At 32.7% G+C, this 22,324-nt stretch overlaps 1 protein-coding gene across 1 annotated transcript in view; it reads right to left on the bottom strand.

Moving 5' to 3' along the window:
* LOC149417654 (IDLSRF-like peptide) overlaps positions 1 to 20,423 on the bottom strand; it is a 213,745-nt gene extending 193,322 nt beyond the window's left edge. Inside the window, exon 1 of the mRNA XM_089640487.1 lies at positions 20,351 to 20,423. The gene's annotated coding sequence lies outside the window, so the exon portion shown is untranslated. The remainder of the gene's footprint in view (positions 1 to 20,350) is intronic.
* Positions 20,424 to 22,324: the final 1,901 nt, after the last annotated feature.

Genomic DNA, 22,324 nt, shown 5'->3' with positions numbered 1-22,324 from the left:
CACTTAGTTAAAAAAAATATGTCAGCATTAATACATAGTGTTTTTTTTTTAATTAAGTACCAAGGTTATTAGTTTTTTTGTTTAAATCATCGGAGATCAAAATATTATCTACATTTTTACTCCAAATAACATCAGGAATTACTTGTTTTATCAAGTCAGATACGTCTCTTAACACCATTTATATAATCTTTCTAATCTTGAAATGGTACACCACTTAAAGATTAAATGATATCTATTTTAACCTCGTAATGATTTCAGGTGCGTTTTATCAACAATAATGTAATACATTCAGTCAGTTGTTCAAAAATTATGAAAATTATTTTATTTTAAAGATTTTTATTCATATTTTAATCATTTTCACTACTGGTTTGCAAAACTTTATAATTTCTGAATAATGAGTCAAAATTGTCTTCATAGAAGTGTTATTCTAGTTAAAGTTTTCGAAAACTGAATTAGTTCTTAATTTTGAATCCATTCTGAAATTTTCCTTGAAATCGAATCGTACATTTAATTGCAAATGTTATAGCAGATGTGGCTTGAATTCAGAATATGACAAATTCTACTTTATAAGCCACCCACAAAATATAACATTGAATTTATTACAGGAATTATAATGGTCTGAATATCTGTTTCTCTTCTGAGAACTGCCAGGTCAAGGGAAGCCAGAATTCAGACATAATCCTTTGCCATTGCTGAAAACGCATATCCATTTCTTTAAGCGTATATTATCGATACATAATTGGCTGTTTTTGTTGAAGAACAATCCAGAAAGGGTAAAATGGCCTTAGTAGCCACCATTTCCACGACAAAGGTTGCAATCAATATTATCGGTAATTAATCAATAATATCGGTAATTAGTCAACATTATCGGTTATTAGTCAACATTATCGGCAATTAGTCAACATTATCGGCAATTAGTTAACTTCCCCTAGTACACCCGCAATCCTTCCGCTTCGAAAGAGTTGTTTATAAACATCAGTCACGGTCTCTAGGAGACTTTTAAAAGTTCTGTCATTAAAATTAATATTTATTCATTCGTGATAATATTAGCGACATGCAAAACTTACAATAACGACTTAAAAATGGATATTTTACTCATTAAGTTATTCCAAAAATAAAATAAAAATATCCACCTCGGACTTGTATATAATTCAATAGAATCTTGCAATCATTCATAAAGAAAACTGACAATAAAAATATACTTTAAGATAATTCAATTTTCAAATATTTTTCTGTTTTAAATGTCAGTCGCTAATTTTGTCTTCAATGTTTAAATATTACAATTGGAGGTTTTAAGTTATTTAAAAAAAAAATATTTTAATATTAATAAATGGATAATCTATATAGCGCCGTTTTTTTCACTGTTCTGCCCGACAGTTCCCCTACTGAGGCATTGTCCAAAAAACAGTCACACGCCATAATAACAATCAATGATTCCGTCCACACGACGCCTGCATGTCGCACTGAGCCGCCCCTAACTAGCAAGTAAGTTAATACGTATGTAAACACTAATGGGAAGGCCCCAATACACTATTATAGTCATAATTAATATCACACACTTTTTGCCGCTTTGACTGCTTAATTATTTTTTATATGCTAGCGTCGTGTGGACGTGTCAAATGGCATAATTTTAAAAATATTTTCTTTCCAAAGAACAAAATAAAAAATGGCGTGTGCAGTTAGGTACTACAAAACAAACAAAATGGCCGATGACGTTAAAATACATATAGACTCGTTATTGTCTCACAAACTCGAGTTAAAATGTGGCAAGTTAATAAACTCTTATATCTCTAGTAAATTCTTAATTCAAACGCTGTCCATGTATGACAAAGACAGACATTCAAAGAATATGTGCGTATGAACGATATAAACGATAGCGGGCAACGTTTACGTATTTTCGTCGAATACTACATATTACATCATTGGTGTGACTGAGATAGCAAGACACGCTTACTTGCTTACACTAAATGCGCACACGGAATACTGAATGAGACGACCTACTGCTATAAGGTTGACTTTCTTATACTTATGTGTGGCTAAGTTCGCTATCTCTCTTTCTCGAAATAATTGAATTTTTATAATAATAATTTGTGTTTATTTTTTATTTACTCATTTATCTATACCAGATTTTTACAGACAATCTCACTTACGTGAAAACAATCCAGTTATAAAAACTCAGTTAAAATACAAATACACATACAAAGGCACATTAATTCTCATTTACCTAAATAAAGATTAAAATATAAAACAAATAAAAATAAAAATTCAAAAATAAATATGAAATACAAATATTACAGAAAAGTAAGAGACGCAAGTAATAAATAATATAATCAGTGCAACATATTATTGGAATCTATGAATTCAAAGAACAAATGCGTTGCTATAAAAATAATAAAATTGATTCAAAATTCGCAGCTCACCTCTTGGAGAAAAACCACGTCCCGCTTGACAACAACGAGCCTAAACCTTTACACATAGAAAGAAAGAGTTTTAGATTAAATTTACTAGAACAATTAGAGATAAATAAAAGAACTAATGATGGAACATAACCCTAATTAATAATCAAACAAAAATGATCAATTAATATTTTCAAAAAACCCAAACAATATAATTCCTTAACATAATCACCCACGTACCAACAATTAAGAAAACCCTTAGGTCATTAATTTTAACAGGTGTGCAAACACTGCTGGATTCCCAAATATTTTGGTTATTCCAATTCTTAACGAATCATTTTTGAACATTATAGAAATAGAAATGGGTGGGGATAAATAAAATCATATAAATAAGTCGTCGCCGTGTGGACATATCCACAGTTTGATAATGGCATCAAAAGCCGAAACAGCTGTCACATTAAAAACTGTAAAAATAACAGAAATACTTGCAGAACTTAATAATTATTATAACATTATTAAATTTGATTTATTTTAAATTTATTTAAAAAAATAAAAAAAACGGTAGTTTAGCACTAAGGCTGGCCGCATACATACGTTTTCCGTATTCGATTTCCGAATTCGTTTTCCGTATTCGGACATCCGAATGCACGGAATCAGTAGAAAATACATTGACTGCCGCACAGGTTCGTTTTAGTTCCGAACGGAACAAATTCCTTACGCACGTTCCGAATGCGAGCCGGCGCGTTCGGAGAAACCGAATGGAAAAAACCTAATGACGTCATGTGGAACGCAGCTCTTGCATACACTTTGTTTGTGCCGACGCAAACGCTCGGAAATTTCCGTTCAGTAATTCAGTGTTGCCAACGGATCTTGACCTAATATCGCCGTTTCTCATACATAAGGTAGCGTAAAGTAGCCGAATTTGCTGTTAGGTGGGACATGTTTAAATTGATGTTTTTACGTGAAAATAAAAATTTCGTGGGGGGGGGGGGTGGCTAGAGAATTTCGGGACATGTTTAAAATTGATGTTTTTGAAGTAGATTAATAGGCGACCAGTCGACTTTTAGATTTTTTCGGCGCCGATTCTCGCTCTGAGTAGCCTAAATGGCGATATATCGCCCTTGTTGGCAACACTGGTACTGACGTTTATACATTCAGAATGAAGAAAAACGAACGTTTGCGCTAGTCTCACGGAATTCCCAATACGGAAAACAAATTCGGAAATCGAATACGGAAAACGTATGTATGCGGCCAGCCTTAAAGTACGAATCGAGGGCAATATAATTATTGTCTTACCTTTGGCTTGCACTTTTAAATTTCTGCACAAAGTTTATATATATATATTGTAACGTCATTGATAATAACCATCTTGAATGAACCGGGATATTTATTAAAACTATTTTTTACATTGTCAAAAATAATGTGAACTTTACTTTATTATTTATCTCCTTTCTTTTCAGGAAACATCTACCTGGAATAAAGCACTTAACCTAGCAATTTACTGAAAGAATTTCAGTGTTATTACTTTGTAATGAGATGTACATTGCGCAGAATGTGCATTTCGAAATTTCACTCGCGAATAAATTGCTCTGCAGTTTACGAGTAACAACTAGAAGTGCTTAGAGAGTTTTCAACACTTCCGCGTTTCCGAGTGAAAACTTCAAGGGGTGATAACTCTCACGGAGTGTGACTTGTATTATACGAGATTGCGGCATTCAAAATTTTAATATTTAACATTTCTGAGTACTGGGGTGATGTTTATCACTGATATAATTTTTTTTTGTTGAGTAGTAGCTCAAGAATACCAACTGGTTCCAACTCTCTGCAGCCAGGGGAACGGGTTTTTTGTAAGGCTGAAGTGAGAGGGAAGGCAAATGAGGTAGGAAAGAGGGAGGTTCGGAAGTACATAGCGTTTCACTGATCTTGTCACTGAACATGGAGGCAGTAAGGGGAGTGGTGAAGGAAATAAGTTTAGGTTAGTTTATTTAGTGTAAAGCCTACTTCGGGTGAATTATTACAAAATTGCGCTATATATAAGTACATTGTTTATTATTATATAATTTTGAGCAAAGAAAGGTCGGACTGCTTAAACAACTACATAAAAAACCTTGCTAAAACATAATCAGTTAAACAGAAAATTCTTTTGATTGTCATTTTCAAATTTGGAACTAATTTGTCAAGAATTCAGATAAGTGATAAAGTATCTAAAAATTAAGTATTTAAAAAATAAACGGAAAATTATTTTCATTCTTTATTTTGTTCAAATTTCTTGGGATCTAAATTGCAAGCCAATACAGGAACAAATTATACAAAATTTACATAAATTTTCAGAAAAGTCAGATTTTGCGATTTTTCAAAGGTCAGCATTTTTTTTATCTTCAAGATAGCGTTGTTTACTAACTAACTAGATTCTCTAATTTAATATCCCATGATTTTCCAGGGATCTACGCTAGTATAGTAGTATGGGAACTGAGGAATTTGAACACACATTTCAAATATAAATAAATATTATAGAAATAATGTGTTGTTTCATAGAGCTTTAATACAAACTAAGTATTGAATTCCATAAATACAAACTTTAACTTTAGGGCGCACAGTTTACACTCGCGTTGTGCGTTCTGATTTCCAGCAGAGTGTCAGACCATCCCTTAATCACGGAAATCAAAATAATAGCCTGGCAACATATATTAAAGCATAGAATAAAGATTATAACACTAGAAGTAATTTCCATACAAATTTTAATGAAAACTAATGTTCCATTTAGCCTAACCGCCCAGCATTATGTCTGACGTACAATCCCCTGACATCTTAGATCTCCATCCTATTTTAATTTCAAAAACACAGTTTTGTATAGAAATAAAAACACCTACTAGGCAAATATTTGGAACACGAAACATGCCCATATGGCAGTTCCTGTGCTATTCTTTATTCTATGTATTATGGATAGGTACCTGCTCTATCGCTTTATTCTATGTACTATCGATAGGTATCTAGTCTATCGCTTTATTCTATGTATTATCGATAGGTACCTGTTCTAACGCTTTATTCTATGTATTATCGATAGGTATCTAATCTTTCACTTTATTCTATGTATTATCGATAGGTACCTACTCTACCGCTTGTCTGGTTTTCAAGTTTATTTCGAATCATGGAACACTTTCTCGACGGGTATTCCAATATGAAATATAATTCAAATATTTAGAGAAACGAAGCACAATTTTAGCGCTTTTCAGGAATAATGCCAGAAAATTACATATGCAAATTTATGCTAAATTTATTTTCGCATTTGAATTCGCGGTGCTTTCATTTCACTTAGTAAAGCACATTTTGTGGAGAGCGCTAACGACGTGATATTTATTTGCGCAGCCTGTTCTATCGTGGGCAGATTTACTTGTATACTTGTATACGTAAATAATATATAATAAAGTTTTCACAACATCGGAAGATAACCTTATTTTTGCTAATTGCGTCTTGTCGTAAGAATTTTGAAATTAATCAATTAAAGAATGCATGCTGTCAAGTCGGCCTATTCAATTGGGAATTGGCGTAGCTGTTAGTGCGGTTGACTCCAGTCCTTGTAGAGGAATGTTCAATTCTCAGTGAAATAAAAAAAAATCAATTAAAAGACCTTTTAAAAGTTCACAGTAGTTTAAGAGTCGCTGGGGAGGAAGATTCAATCCTCAGTCAAACCAAAAATATTTAAAAAAAAAATTAAATTGGTTACTAGTCGAATGATGCTTAACACTCAATTAACGCCTTCAGAAATGGAGTGAGTAGATCTGCACCACCTGTTATAATATATTCTGCATCATTTATGATGTCAAAATTCTTCAAAAGTGAAACGAAATAAGCTAAGCTAAGCTTTTGGTAAACAAACGTGCACAAAGAAGAGATATAAAATTATTATATGAGTCAGTTAACGTATTATCTGTTCGAGGAATATTATGGTTTAAAATTATATGTCAAAACATAACATCAGATTCAATATACATAAAAAAGTAGATCATGCATATGACACAAGATTCAATAGAAATGAAGGTATGTCCATTCCGAAAATTATAAATAAATACGGACAGCGGACTTTCTATTATCTTGTGCCTACCTATACTTACTATATTTAACTATGCCTACTATATTTAATAAGATTCCAATGGACATAAAAAGTCAATCAAATTGCACCACCGAATTAATAAATAAAATTAAAAAAATGGTTAATAGATCAAGCTTTTTTATACTGATATTGTTTATAATCTTATGGATATGTATATATATGAATATGAGTAATTTGCCTGTGTTTCAACTGACTGTCTTTGTATTTTATTATTTTGTATTGTAGTAAGTTAAAAGTTATTCTATTGTTTTTTTTATACATGGCTCTGTTTTGTAATTATTTAAGTTCTTATTTAAATTCTTCTGTATCTATTTTAAATATTGTGATTTCTCGTTATTTGTATGATTTAGTAATATAATATTAATATTGTTAAACTGACCTGCTGACAAACTGCTTTGGCAGTTTAGCGGGTATAAATAATAAAAATAAAAATAATTTTTTTTAATTGTTTTGATCCTACTATTTAGCATTTGGATTTATGTATTTTATTTTTGTGTTCCATTTGTCCTTTTCCTGTGTATTATTATTTTTCAAACAAAATATTCTTTTCGTATTTCTTACATTATAATGTAAATGATGTACGACTACCATAATACCGGCATTAGTATCTCGTCTAGTACATAATTTTTATACTACACTTATTTACTTCTATCGTTTAAGAAACTGAATTTCATAATCAAAAGCTATAAATAAAGTTCGCTTTCCAGCTCTGCTGTAGAAACTTATTGCATAATCAAATAATCATCGATTTATTCAAATGGCCGTCATAAAGTCACAAAGCGGTAAATGCGATACGCCTAATAACGGTTGAATGCCTGCGTTAGAAAAAGTAGGTACCTACCCTTTTATTTCACCCTGTTCACGTAAGACAACAAATTGGTTTTTACTCGAGGGTCGCCAATATGTGGCACACGTACGTTAAAGATAATGTACTTATTAAATCAAATTGGCAATCCTGAATCGAAAGGTTGTGGGTTTGATTATTTCACAGTGCCTATTAAACTATTTTTTTTATATTAATACCGTACAAGAGTCCCAACTGCTCCCAACCGTCTGAATCTAGTGAGACTATGGCATCCCCAATTAGGGTATCTTGTGAAGCTGAATGTTGTGGAGAGGAGAAAGATGGGGAAGTGGAAGGGGGGAGTACTTGACTATTCGCTGGTTACCAAAGACTGCTAAAGCCATTTTAACCGTTTCAATTCTGAATGGTGGTCTTACACAATAAATTGTGAAATAACAAAAATTAATAAAATTAAATTTAGTCACGCACACCGGGTTTAAACCCGCAACCTTCTTCTTGCTAGTCAAGAACTTTACCCCTCGACCACGTAGGCCGTTTATGTATAATATATGGAAACAATTCATGTTATTTTCTAAGAGTTGAAAATGATATTAATTAAAGACATCAGAACAAATACAATTGATGGACAATGATCAAGAAAAAATATTAACTAAACTATACTAATTTATAGGTAGCTACTTTATCTGAATTCTTCACACAATCAGTTCCAATTTCGAAAATTAAAAGCGAATCCAGTTTCCTGAGTTCATCAACCAAAATTAGTATTTTTGATTGTGCTGTGATGTGGATTAAAAATTTATGAAGATTACAAAATGGCGTCTCCACTGCCTTAAGGTAAACCTATAAAAATAACAATAATCAAAATAACAGCTCTTTTTTAGAATCGACAGAAAGTGTAATCAATTAAATTATTGATAATTTGGGAGGCGGGTATGGGTAGCGCCACCCCGGGAACCATTTATTGGATAACCGACACCGCTTGTTCGCTACGTCTGGTCACTTAGCAGGGGTGCCCGGGTTCATGAGGTGAGGTTTGTCTCGGCGGCGGATGCATTTGCCTAGCTACTGCGTGGCGGGTCGGATCGTGAGAGACTGATTGAGGGAGAACTTTTGACCTGTTCAGCAGATCTCTGTCAACCCAACGCCTGGCGAGAGGGATGGACTGAAACGTCCGTCACTCCTAGACACATTGACCCCCAGACTCCAACCCACACCTCATACCTATTTTCTTCAAGGAGAAGATTCCCCAAAGATTACCCTGAAGGATTTTTTTCAACTAAAAAAGCTTCCTGTGTGAAGATGATGTAAAAAAAAATATGTTTAGATTTCACTACCGTTGAATCTGATTATATGCTTATTTTTAAATGTTGTTTACAAAAGCCTGTCTTAATGTCCTGATTTCCATTAAATACAGGAGAAATCTTAAAATTTATTTGTCATCCTTACGAAAGAATTTTTTTATCGCAATGAAATTCGTACTACTTGAGATCAAAACGATTGAAGGTTTATCTACTTAAACGCTAGATTAATCTGAAAATGTTAGCGAAATTGTTTCAAAACGAGTAATCTTAGACCCACTACAGAAATTGTAACCATAGAAATGAAGGTGACAACAAATAAAACTGGCTTTTACAAAAATTACCCGAACAATCCCCGCCTCCGTAGTTATGTCATGACACAAATTAATGATAATAACATCTCCGGAAAAGACTATATATTTTTTTGAAGACACTGAAAAATTGATAAATGCTACACGTCCAGGGTATAAATTATTTTGAACGGTTCCGCTATGCCACGTAGAAGGCTTGAATTATTTTAAACGGTCATAAAGTTAATTTGTTTGAATGTATATAAAACTTCTTCGTTCCCATCGACCCACAAAGTTTGAAAACTGTATCAAGTTTCAAATTTGTTTAAAAACCTTCTGAAATTCTAGGAATAGAATTATCAGAAAGCTGTTTCTAATATTTCAAAGAAATAAAAACATTTGTGCAGGTGAATAACGGTGGTCGTTATTCTAGTCTTCCGAAGACGTTCCGAATATAAAAAGATCACTTGTAAATTTATGTCTTGAAACACCACTTTGAATTCGACGTCGCCTACGAGTTTAAAAAATTCTGTTTTTTTTATAAATAATTTTTACCTATATAATAAAATAAAAACGAATATTCAGTTTGGTTGAGAAAATTTTTACAATACACAATGTCCGGATTTTGCTGCGTAAGACAATAAGATGTTTTAACAATACGCAATGTCCGGATTTTGCTGGGTAAGACAATAAGATGTTTTAACAGTACACAATGTCCAGATTTTGCTGGATACGACAATAAGATGTTTTAAACATACACAATGTCCGGATTTTGCTGGGTAAGACAATATGATTTTTTTTCTATATGTTGCATTAAAAAACGTTATAGATTAATTTAATTTTTCGATCAAACGAAATTAACATTTTAATCGAGTTTAGTGTTTTCCGGAGAAAGCTTTGGGCCAGTGTAAGACGTTCACTTTTGTATAAATGGATTCTATTGGGTCAAAAAAAATAATATAACGAATCATTCATCTCTTTTATCTCAGATTAGCAATAAATACGATAAGATTCTTTCATCCCTTATAAAAAAAATCAGTTGCAGCTTCTGCAAGTACCAGCTACCTACTATTACAAATATATTTATCTTTGATGGTTTTCAATTCCAGTTTTTTGACCAGTGAAATTGGTAACATTAAATGATGACTTCCGATTCTGATTTATAAAAAAACATATTAATACCACAAGCTAACAAAATAATAAATTTCAAAAAGGACAATACTACTTGGCTATTAAAGTATATAACAACCTTCCACGTAACATTTAATAAATACAGGATATACTCCTATTCACAAAATTCCAAAATAACCCTTTATAAAACAATTATTAGAACGGTCTTGGCCTATGGATGTGAGGCGGGAACACTAACAGCAAAGTCTGCGGAACGGCTGGACACCTTCGAAAGAAAGGTACTTGGAAGAATCTTAGGAGCGGTGCGAGAGGGAGAGGCATGGAGAATCCGCCACAATAAGGAGCTATATGACATCTACCAAGCTCCCAGACTCTCTACTCATTTACGGCTCTAAAGACTAAGATGGGCAGGACATGTGCACCGAATGCCAAGCACACGTGTACCAAAGAAGGTTCTAACAGGACACCCGGGAGGCAAACGAAAGGCGGGCAGACCTAGGCTGAGATGGGAGGACGATGTCAGGAAAGATGCCAGAGGACTACTCCATGTTGCAGATTGGAAGACGACGGCCGAGGACAGAGGGCGGTGGAGGCTCATGTTAAAGGAGGCCAAGGCTCGAAATGGGCTGTAGCGCCATTGAAGAAGATACTCCTATTCAAAACATCACTAAAAATATTCCTTTTAATCAAATATGACTACATCTTAAAAATTTAAGGAATACTTAGCACGACTTAAATACTCCTGATAACCTATAAGCTGTACCCTCACACAATACATTTTTTTTTTTTTAAATAATAATAATGCTAGAAATTATGATGAAACTGTAAGCTTTTATTAACTAACTAACTAACCATCACGCCATTCCTAGGCAGAGAGCACATTCATACATCGTCCAAGAGTGACAAAATGCTTGTTGGATCTAGGCAGGACTGATTCTGAAATGATACTAAAAAATGTAATGTGAAATCACGAACGCCTCTATGTATCTTTTTTATGTATCTTCGTTTTTACATACTTATTTTAGCTAGTCTTAAATCCTGTATTCGTCTAGGATAACTTGAAACCTGTAAATTTGACTGTCCTGAAACGGGAATCCTTCCTAGTTGGACAGTCAAAATCATAAAATGTAATCAATATTATATTTTAAAAAAATAAATAAATACATACTCTTCTATTATTCTGACTCTTGACATGGCCCGACTCAAGTATCATTTCACTTGATCGTGCCAAGTCTTTCTCGGGCGTCCCCGACTTCTGCTACCATTCGCCTTTGCGAGATTCAGTACAAAAATATCATTTGAATCAATGACTATACATTTGAATTTTGTGTTTATGTTTCAGGTTCTATCTTAAGACACAATATTTTGTAAATACAATGAATTTAACTAGTTTATTAATATGATTGATAGTTGTAATTTTAATGTGATATTATCGTGATCAAGAGAAAGGGAATTTCGAGAAACACCTTGTAAGTTAAATAACTAATATTAACTAGCTGGAGTAGAAGACCCGTGTTAACCGAAGTAACGAGCTTTAAATATAATTATGGCCCCGGCGTTTGTACCCTGACTGTAGGCGTAAACTTTCTATATTATGGCCGCATTATTCAGGCACGGTCTTTCTCACAGTCTTTGTCACAACGATGTAGAGGAGGCATCTTAAATAGTAATAAAAGGATTTAAACAGAAAAATGTTCCAAATATTGTAAGAAAGCTTTTTTTACATTATTTCCAGACAGTTTATGTCATATATAGGGATGCTGTGTGGTGGATCTTTTTAGGGAAAGGAAAGAGAGGAATATTTCGGAAGGTAAAAGGTATGAGTTGGGATTAGAAATCCATCTCTCGCGCTGAGGTGCAAGGCAATGGGTCGAGAGTCCGGCTGGAGAGGTCATAAGGTCTCCCTCAACCAGTCTCTCCCGATCCAAGGAATCCACCGCCAAGACCTAGACAAACCTCACCCCATGAAGCCGGGCACCCCTGCTAGGCCACCAAACGTAGCGAACCACTTAAGGTAACCTATGGTAGGGGTGTTGATTAATAAATGGTTCCCATGGAGGCGGTACCCACACCCGCCTCCAAAAATGAAAATTTGCTGCAAAGGTGATGGGCTTCAGAAGATGACAAAATCATCTAAAGACAACTATCTGAATACTTTGGCACATAAATTAAAAATAACGAATAAAATTTCACATATCCCATACACATAAGTCTAGCTTTACTATGGTGGTTCATCTGATGCATAAAATTAAATGAAATGATAAATATATTATCTGTAAATATAAACTATTTCACCTTCACTTTGCAATTTCCGATTAATTAATAAAATCTTAATTGATTAGCTACTCAAAAAATCAGAACCCAGTTTAGCTAAGGTCACGTAGACTACATCCTTGACAATTATTTTGTTTTCAGGAAAATCTGATGTCCTTACAGCAGAGTTATAATGAATCTTTGATGAAAGTTTTGAGGTTCGCCCAATATTAATTGGGTCTTTCAGAACTGGAAACAAAGCGAAAACTTTTGTTTGAGGTTCCATGAAAACAACAGAAAATAACCATTAACCATTATGAAATTACAACAGTTGGCACAAGCCTCCATCTATTTTGTGATTTCAAACGATTTTACAAAATAGTTACGGAATGAAGCATAATATTTCAAACTATAAATGTTATTATTGAGGCTTCAGCCGAACAACTGGAAAACACTAACGACATTATTTGTATCCGTAATTGAATTGAATTGTATTCCTTCCGAAAGGTACACGTAGAAAAATGATAATTGTTAATTTATTAAAAATATCTTCAAATGTTTCGCAATCCGGTTAAAAACGGGATTGCAGGCCCTTAACAAATTAATCGCTAGGTTTCCTGATAAACTTTAAGTATAATACCGATTGAAATGTCGGTTCAAGTGTTCGTAAAAATCCCAAATATTTAAGCATTTAGTCATTGTATATTGGTAAGGTAAGGTAAATCAAAAAGTTATTCAGGAAATGACCTGCGATCCCGTTTTTAACTGGATTATCAATAACTTCAAGAGATTCTTTGTAAATTAGCAAAACTCCGCGTACAGAGATACCGAGTGGTGGAATGTCAAAGCTTTTTTACTAATTTGAAGAGGTTAGGAGTCTCAAAAGTTTCAAAATTTACTGGCTAACATAAATGGGTTCTGTATTAATATTTTTAAGTAAATTAGGACCAACTAGAACGCATTTATTGAGAACTACGGTGATTGGGGATTATAACCCTTAAATGCATACTGTTGTAAAACTGCAACATACCGTTCAAACCACCTTTAACTCTTTGGTGTATACTTAATGCATGCCGTTTTAGAATTATCAAGTTCACGGTAATATATTTCATCGAGTGGCATCACCTTTTTTTTCTTTCGCGAATGTCAAATGTCACTTTTTCTTCAACAAAGTGAAGATTCTCGAAAATTGGTTGGAGGTTAGAATTACAGTTTGGTTTTGCTGTTATTATTTTGATTTTCTTAGGTAAGTAGATACAATAATACAATACTTATATGTAATAACTCGTATTTTTCCGGTACACTTATTAGTTTTGAGAATTTTTTTTAGGTTTTTTATTTTTTTTTCATACGTAAATTGTTCATATTATTTTTTATTAAATACATGGTGTTGTAAATTTGCAACAATTTTTTTTAAATCAAATATCATTAAAAAATTACAAATAAAATAAATTCTTTATATTTCCTTGCATATGCATGTAAATATCGACAAAATATATTTTTTTCCAGAAAATTTAATAAATCGTGCATTTAAGGGATAAGCGGAAACGTAGAAGCAGAAATCTGCAGAGACGTAAGGATTAAATTTAATAAAAATAATAGTTTTGCTAAAAAATAACCTATAAAGCGGTAAATTGTGTAAAAGTTAATGTTTTTGATTCATGATTTTTTCAAAAATTACACGCCTCGGTGTGGGGTTAGGTGCCAAAAATATTGAAACAGTAAATTTTCAAAAGGAAGATTATGTTGTAACCTAAATGCCAACAGTATCAAATTACCGATGAGAGCTCAGATAACTCAAAAAGCAGGGATTAGTTGACACCCGCCTTCATTTCTGTGTTTTAAAAACAACAGCGTTTTTAGTATGAATGCAAACAATTACAAGAAATAAAGTAGAATAAAATATAAAATACAGTCCCATACTAATTTATTTCCTCCTGAAGGGGGTTTTTGTTGATACTAAAACCCTTTTAAACTAGTAGTTCTGTGAATCAAAAAATAGTGTTTCTAATTCTTTGCTCTTAAATCATAAGATTTGCAAGTAATTAATTATAAACCATAAGCTTTTTTTTTCATTTCAAATAAGGAATAACACAATTTCCCCAAAGAAACTATCTCAATGACAATTCTTTTTTTAAACTTATTTCGCGCTGTTAGGTACCACAATATTTAAAAAAAATACTTGTATAAAGTCCATATAAAAGGTTGATTTCACATTTGAAAAAAAGAATCTTTACTGAACCATCTAGTCCAAGTTAGCCATCTAGCAAAGTAAGGCTAGCGTAAATAATAAAGTGGATGAAGTGTTTTAAAACAGAAACAGAACACACAATCAGATAAAATACCAAACGGTCGAGTAAAAACAGGAACAGGTTAAATATTTGATTGAGAGATAGAAAAAAAAATTGTTTAAATGGCGTTGGTGCGCTGTTTTTTATTAAGGAAAACATTCAATTTCGAAATATAGCAATTATAAGAACAAGAATGTATAAAAGGGTTAGATAATGCGGTGCACAGAACGTCGATTTTCATTACAGTGTAAAAATATGATTAAATTTTTCTGGTGTTTTACGATTTCGATGCAAAATCAATCATTCAACATTTTTACTTCCAGAATAAATATTGACGACTACTTTAGCAATTATCTTTGCAGACGGGAATAAAAAATACAAAGCCATTAGACGTCGCAGGTTTCGGTTAAGTAATTGAAAGTGTTTGGAAAAGGTCAAAGTTTCAGGTACGTGTCGCTCTTTGTTCGGGAAAAAATATTCACAGCGGAGAACTACGGGTTTTAAGGTTTCAAGCGGCGTCAAAGAGATGAATGGATCAGCATATTTGCATAATATCAACGGCATAAACATCTGGTCGGGAAGAAAAGGCCTGAATGGAAGCAGAGAATTGTAAAACTCACTTTCAGCGGCTTTTGCGTTGGGTTTTATAACTTTTGATGGAACGAGACGAGCATAAAAACTTGAGAGGATTTAAAATGTGTAATTTTTTCTTCATAATAAAAACATGCCTACCATTAAAACCGTAGTCGAAAATACAAACATTATTAAATTTAATTAATTAAAGAGATCAATAAACCACAAGACAAACGAAATAATCACTTATTTCGCTGCCCTTGTGGCTTCAATTTTTACATTTGACTCCTCAGGAATCAGCCATATTTTGACAGAAGGTCATAATGGACATTGCAATATAATCTAAATAAGTGGAATATTTCTGAACGTATCAGAAAACTTTTTTTGTTGTTTGTTTTTAAGGTGTTATGCCGTGTTGCGCTAACTCCTTCTTTGGTAGATCCGAAGATGTACACATCTTCGGATCTACCGGATCTGCCCTGATGATGGACACTGCAACGCTGTCCGAAACGTCGGCTAAAGAAGGAGTTAGCGCAACACGGCATAACACCCCAAAAACAAACAACAAAAATGCTTTTGGCCGTGAGAATCTAAAAACTTACCTGTATCAGAAAACTGTTTATGAAAAATGATAAAATACCCTTTTAAACTTTATTATTAGAAATAAAGATATGATTATATATATTTTTAATGTAAAAATAAAATGTTTTAAAAATTACTCACCTTTTGTTTTTTGTAACTAAAATAACTGATGACAAAAAATGTATTCTCTTTGAAAAATGTATAACAAACGTAATTGTGACCTCACTTGTCTGTCGTTTAAAACAAAAATTTATTTTCTGTTTGAAACGATTTCTGAAATTTATTTACTTACCAATTTATTAATGCCCTTTTTAGGGGCTTTTACATACGAATATTAAAAAAATATAGAGTACATATTTACTAAACAAAACTTAACTCACTCAGTAACAATATTTTGTGTTTTTAAGTGATAAATTAAAGATGTCCACTGACTCGGTATTATTATTTTCCTCATTAAATATTCTGGGCAATGAGGATTACATAAATCCTGACACCTAGTATTTCTAAATGGAATCCGAAAGCTTATCAATGAAAGCTTGACTATCTATTGAATCATTTAGCATATTATATAGAAACACTAAAGACAGGTTGTTTCACAGAATTTGAACAAATCATCAAATTTCAAAGTTGATTTTCAAGTTATCTGAAAGTTCAATTCAAGTTGTGTTATTATTTCAGTTTTGTAAAACAACTGGCCAATAATGAATGATATGGTAACAGAACTTGAATAGAACCTTCACAGAAATTTAAAATAACTATAAAATTTGATGATTTGTTCAAATTCTGTAAAACAACCTGCACTAAGGACGGGTTGTTTCGGAGAACTTGAACAATTCATCAAATTTCAATGTTAATTTTCGGATTCTGTGAAAGTCCTATTCAAGTTCTGTTATTATATCATTGTAGGCTAGTTGCTTGACAAAACTAAAATAAAAACAGAACTTGAAAAAATCTTTCACAGAACTTGAAAATGAACGTTGAAATTTGATGAATTGTTCAAATTCTCCGAAACAACCCGTCCTTAGTCAGTAAAAAATCATTCTGTCCGACAATTGAAGCATATTTATTTAATTTAAAGATGTTATGACACTACTAGAAACATATTGTATTTCAAAGTTGTCTGAATCAGTGAAAAATCAGTTCCAATTTTGAAAATGACAGTTAGAACAATTTTCCGTTAAATTATTATACTATAGGTAAATGTACCTACTTTATCACTTGTCTGAATTCTTCACATAATCAGTTCCATTTTTAAAAACTACACTTAATTTCAAAGGAAATTTCATTAATGGAAATAGAATTAATCAGGACGCACAGACAATTAGTATTTTTGATGATTTAAAAAAAAAAATTTTAAGAAAGTCGAACATTCTCAGGTTACGAATAACCTCATAATATTTTTATTTACAAATCTCCTACTAGCACCAAAGTAAGCGGAAAATTTTACTTATGTCGTGATGGAGGTCGTAGCCAGCCGAGGAATTGAACTAACTACGCCTGCGACCTAGGCACGATGCTAACTCAGCCACTGACCGATCCATTTTAATTTCAATAGGTTGGTCCTTTTCAACGCATCCTTATATTTGAATCAGCCATAGCTAGGATTTATTCGAACTTCTGTCAAATGTTAGATAATTGTAAAACTGTACTTTTAAACTATTTTTCTAAAGACCAAGTGAAGTACCTAATTACTAAATCAATTAACAATAATCAATGTGTATTGATACTAGATCAATATTCTTTGTGGTGTGAGTCACAGATGCAATTAAAACTTGTTTCTCTTCTGCCTTGTGTTACGAGTATTATTACGATTTTTGGAAGAAGCAAAAAAATACTGTTTTTGTTTTGTATTCAGAACAAAGAAAGTATATACCTACTCAATAATATTTTTATCAGCAATATCTTTCTTTAGGTAAGATTTGGTTTTACAGGTCTCATTATGGTAGAAACAGTAAACTTATTTTTTGAAGAACGAAAAATATTCTGCCCGAAAATCTTTTAAAAAATTCTCCAAGGGATTCGTTGATTTGGCATTTTGTCAAAATGAACATTTCAACTGAAATTTTACAATTTACATTTGTAATTTTAACGGCACAAATTTAAATATTCATAACCCAGCAGAAATTTGAAAGGGAAAATATATTCTGCGAAAAATATCATATTCTTTTCCGCAGAATGAAACATTAAAAAACACATCTTATAAAGATTATATCAGATCCCTAAATATGTTGCCTAGTAATTTGTATTTTTTCTTTCTTTTCTGCAAAGGTCACGAAACATAACACACTATATTCCATGTATTATTTGGTCTGGAGTTAACCTTTATAAAACGCACCCTTATTTTTTATAATACTTAACCCTCCTCACAGTATACCCAAAGATGGCATTTTCAACCCAATAATGAGTTTTAGTATAAAAAATTTCCCGTCTCAAAAAATAGTCTAATTAAGCAATGTATATAAATATAAACAGTGCAATAATAAATCAAATAACCTTACCTAACCTAACGACAAAAGATATTAAGAATTTTTCACACAAGTCCATGTGAAATGCAAATCTTGGATTTTAAAAGGAAATATTATGTTTTCGAATGAATGTGATTATTACCATGATAAATTCCTCGTCACCATTTATGAATGCTGTTTTCCTATTGTTAAATCTATCTTATATTTTTGTGCAATTTAACGCCGCTATCTAACTATATATATGAATATGTCACTCCCGAAGGGTCGAGAGATCAGTTTGATAGGTCAAAGGGTTTCCCCAAACCAGCCTCTCCCGATCTGGCGCGCCACGCAGCTGGCGCATCCTTAACACACCTCATTCGATCAACCCGGGCACCCCTGCTAAGTCACCAAAAGCAATTGGGGTAACCAATAGCAGAAGTATTAGTTATCCAATAAATGGCAACCGGGGATTCGATACGAAAGCCCGTCTCCCAAATTGAATCTTTTGGAGGCATAAAATTCTCTTTTTTTGACATATGATGAATATTAATTTTCAATTGAATTGAATTAATGGCCCAATGATTGAAATAGCGCTAAAATATTTATAACGTCAAAACTCAACGTTCGTTAATTAGTTAGTTAAAAATATTATTTGACGTTAAATAAGAACTTTTCTACGAAATGCAAATAGAGTATTATTTTCATTATTCCGAGCGCGTATCTTTCTTGCCACAAATCTGAAATATAATGAAGTTATAAATGTTGGTTTTTTTTTTTAATTATGACGTGTTATACTACCGTGCAAAAATATTTTCTGTTTCTAAAGCTTCCTAAATTCTCTGATTATTAAATGTTGTAGAATTGCTGAAACAATGCAACAGGCATTTGAATCTCATCTCAGAATGCAACAGTTAAAGGTGATAAAATGTAGAGAAGTTTATTGTTCGAGTTCGCCTTTTCATAAGGTCCTAAAACTGCTATATAAATTTGGTAAGAATAATAAATGCTCCTGATTTGCCTGCCTCAAACAATTAAACACCATTTTCATAAGGTTTATGGTTTAAATTTTAGTAAATTTTCTGAGAAAACACATTTGCAATGTAAACGTTTCTACTAACTCGGGGAGTGTCTAAAGCCGGGGAAAATAGATTAAGTTGCCAGGTGCAATGACGAAGTAAACCTTAATTACATATCGTTATACTATATGAGAACGTTAATCTTTCTGTTAATTGAAAACACACTTTGTAATACATCATTGGTAATGACTGATTAAGCTTGAATTAAGCGAAACCTGGTTGGATGTCTGATTGTATTGATTCATTAAAAGGGTGATTTTCATTGAATGTTAAATTTAACACCTCCAAGTATTTGCTTCTTTAAAAAAAAGTTAATATTTCTGTTGAAGAGGTCATGGGTAGAAACTACGAAGAAAACAAAGAAAATCATACGAAAAAGTGAAGAACGAATATTATATGTATCTACTTTCCTTCGATGAGATATTCATGTATTAGGTACTTCGGATAAAATAGTGTCTTGAAATAGCGGCTAAAACATGTATTAGCACTTCGGTAAAATAACAGTTTTACGATCAAATGTGGAATAGTCAAACGTCATAAAATAACAAGAATTTTATAACAATCCTGAATATAATAAAAACACTGCGTACATATTGCATATGGTTTGATATCGAAAACTTTTCATCCAAAAATAAAAACCCATAAAGTTTCAAATGTATTTTAAAATAGCTTTTACTCTCTTATAAAAGCCTTTTTGCATCCCCGTTGCTCAAAAACCCCCCTTCTGAAGAAATGCGAACAAAGGAAACGGAGGAAAGTTAAAAAACTTGTTGATCGAGTATAGCAAATATTTAATATTACAGTTTTGAATTTGGAGGATGGATTCAAACTTTAAATACTAGAAAATCCATATATTTTAAATTATTTTAACAAAAAATCTTGAAATTAACATAATTGATTAGTTTTACTTGGAATTTGGTGATTAAATAAGTCGATTCGAGTGTTTTTCTGCTTGCGCGAAACAAAGGAAAATTTAAAATCAACGCCGCATTTCTGCGCAAGGGCTGAAAATGATAATTACTCGTGAAATTCAGCAAACATTTCTCGCCAGCTGCAGAATTACTATAAAGAGAAGTAGTATAACAAGAGAGGCTCACCTTTTTAATAGAAGTTACCGCGAAATCGTCAGAACACCTGCACTTCAAACTACCGAATGTCGTCCAGTTTGCTACGGAGCATCGTAGCGCCCTCTACGCCAGCTTTTATACCTTTCCCGCTTCCCACGTCAGTAAAACCGACCAATGAAATAAAGCTAAAAAACCGCCAACGGAAATTCCGACCAATAGCAAGCTCGCTTGAGACGGGGATACGTTTCCCTGGGCGGTAAATTTCATCCCTCGCGTCTACGTCAACGCGAGCGAGGGAGAAGGGAGGTTTTCAGGTGAAAACCTTTCTGAAAGCGCGCAGTAAACTAGGGCAACTTGGAAGAGATTGTGTTGGGCGAGGTCGCCTTTTAACATCGCATCGTTACAGGGAGAACTTACTAGAAGTATAACCGTCCCTCGGATATCATTGCGGACTCAATCACTCATTTGACATTAAATCATATGAGTTACTGTACCGGCATTATAACATTTTAATGAACGTATCATCTTAATCATTAGTTTGGTAATAAATTATGAATAAAATATGCAATATTATAATTTAAATATAATATCAATTTTCCGTAAATATTTAAAAACATGTTTTGGTTTATCCCGAACAATAGGAATTTATTTGCAATAAAAGATATAAATTTGTTTTAGACCACTTTAATTTTAATTGCACTCTACTGGTTTCAGAAGCATCCTTTCTTCGTCAGGAGAATATTAAAACTAACCTATGATACAAAATATTGACAGATATATACACAAAAAATATAATTTAGGTGTTTGAGTGGGAGCTTAACAAGGGGGGACGGGTAATTGCGGGAATTCCGGCAATAACAGAGCGGTTTACTGGAAATATATCTAGAATGGACTAAACGATAACTTAATTTGGTTATTCAAATTATTACTATGTCCTTATTAAAAGTATTTATACCGTAATTATATTTTTTGTGTATATATCTGTCAATATTTTGTATCATAGGTTAGTTTTAATATTCTCCTGACGAAGGAAGGGTGCTTCCGAAACCGGTAGAGTGCAATTAAAATTAAAGTGGTCTAAAACAAATTTATATCTTTTATTGTTAATTACGACGAGCCACAAAGTAAATGCTTATTACAAATATGGAACTTATTTTATTCTGCATGGTTTTTAGATGGCGATAAGGTTTTAATTCCCGCTTAACGCCATCCGCCTGTTTTGATTTATGCAAGAAAAAAACATGGCCAAAAAGTGCCTTTTATTTTATTTTGTGGATGTTCAGGCATAAATATTTAATTATTTTCCGATCATTTTATAAATAACTTAATTTTCCCCACTATACAATAAAATTATAACCGAAAATGGGTTGGTAAGTAGGAGATTTTGAACTTTAAAGCAGTTTTCATATGCCTTATACATTATTTTTTTCTGGGCTTTTTTTTTAACATTATTTCTGGCTTTCACCCTTCAAGGGTGTTCTTGGCCATCATTTAAAATTATTGAGAAATGAAAGGTGAATTTAAATATTAATTTTATTTAAATGGGCAAATTTCAAAATTATAATGAAAATTAGAGTCGAGTTCAGACTTAGAAGAGATGAGATGTTGAATGGAGGGGAGGCAATTTTAGATAAGGCTTGATAGAAGAGAGGATATTTGTTTAGAGAGGGACAACCAAAAAATATGTGATCTAAAGTTCCCACTTCTAGACCACAGAATGTACAATCTGAGGAGTCAACGACGTGAATTTTAAAAAGATGGGAAGGAACGGAACAATGTCCGATCCTCATTCGAATGAGTGAAGAAATTTCTTTTTTGGAAAAATGAGGGAATTGCTGAAACCACGGTTTTGATGGAATAGTCCTTTGTATTGAGGCATAGCAGGCTCCCTTGGATTGACTAGCAATGTGCCAATACTCCAACCAAACATTGCGGGATCTATCTTTGATGATGGAAAAAATGTCAGATAGGGGAATGTGGTTTACGAGGGTAACAACAGGGTTG

The sequence above is a fragment of the Hesperophylax consimilis genome, chromosome 15 (genome assembly GCF_061612785.1).
Source record: "Hesperophylax consimilis isolate HC1 chromosome 15, BYU_Hcon_1.0, whole genome shotgun sequence".
Lineage (NCBI taxonomy): Eukaryota > Metazoa > Arthropoda > Insecta > Trichoptera > Limnephilidae > Hesperophylax > Hesperophylax consimilis.
The sequence above is the reverse complement of the archived record's forward strand: the minus strand, read 5'-3'. Positions and strand labels throughout refer to the sequence as shown.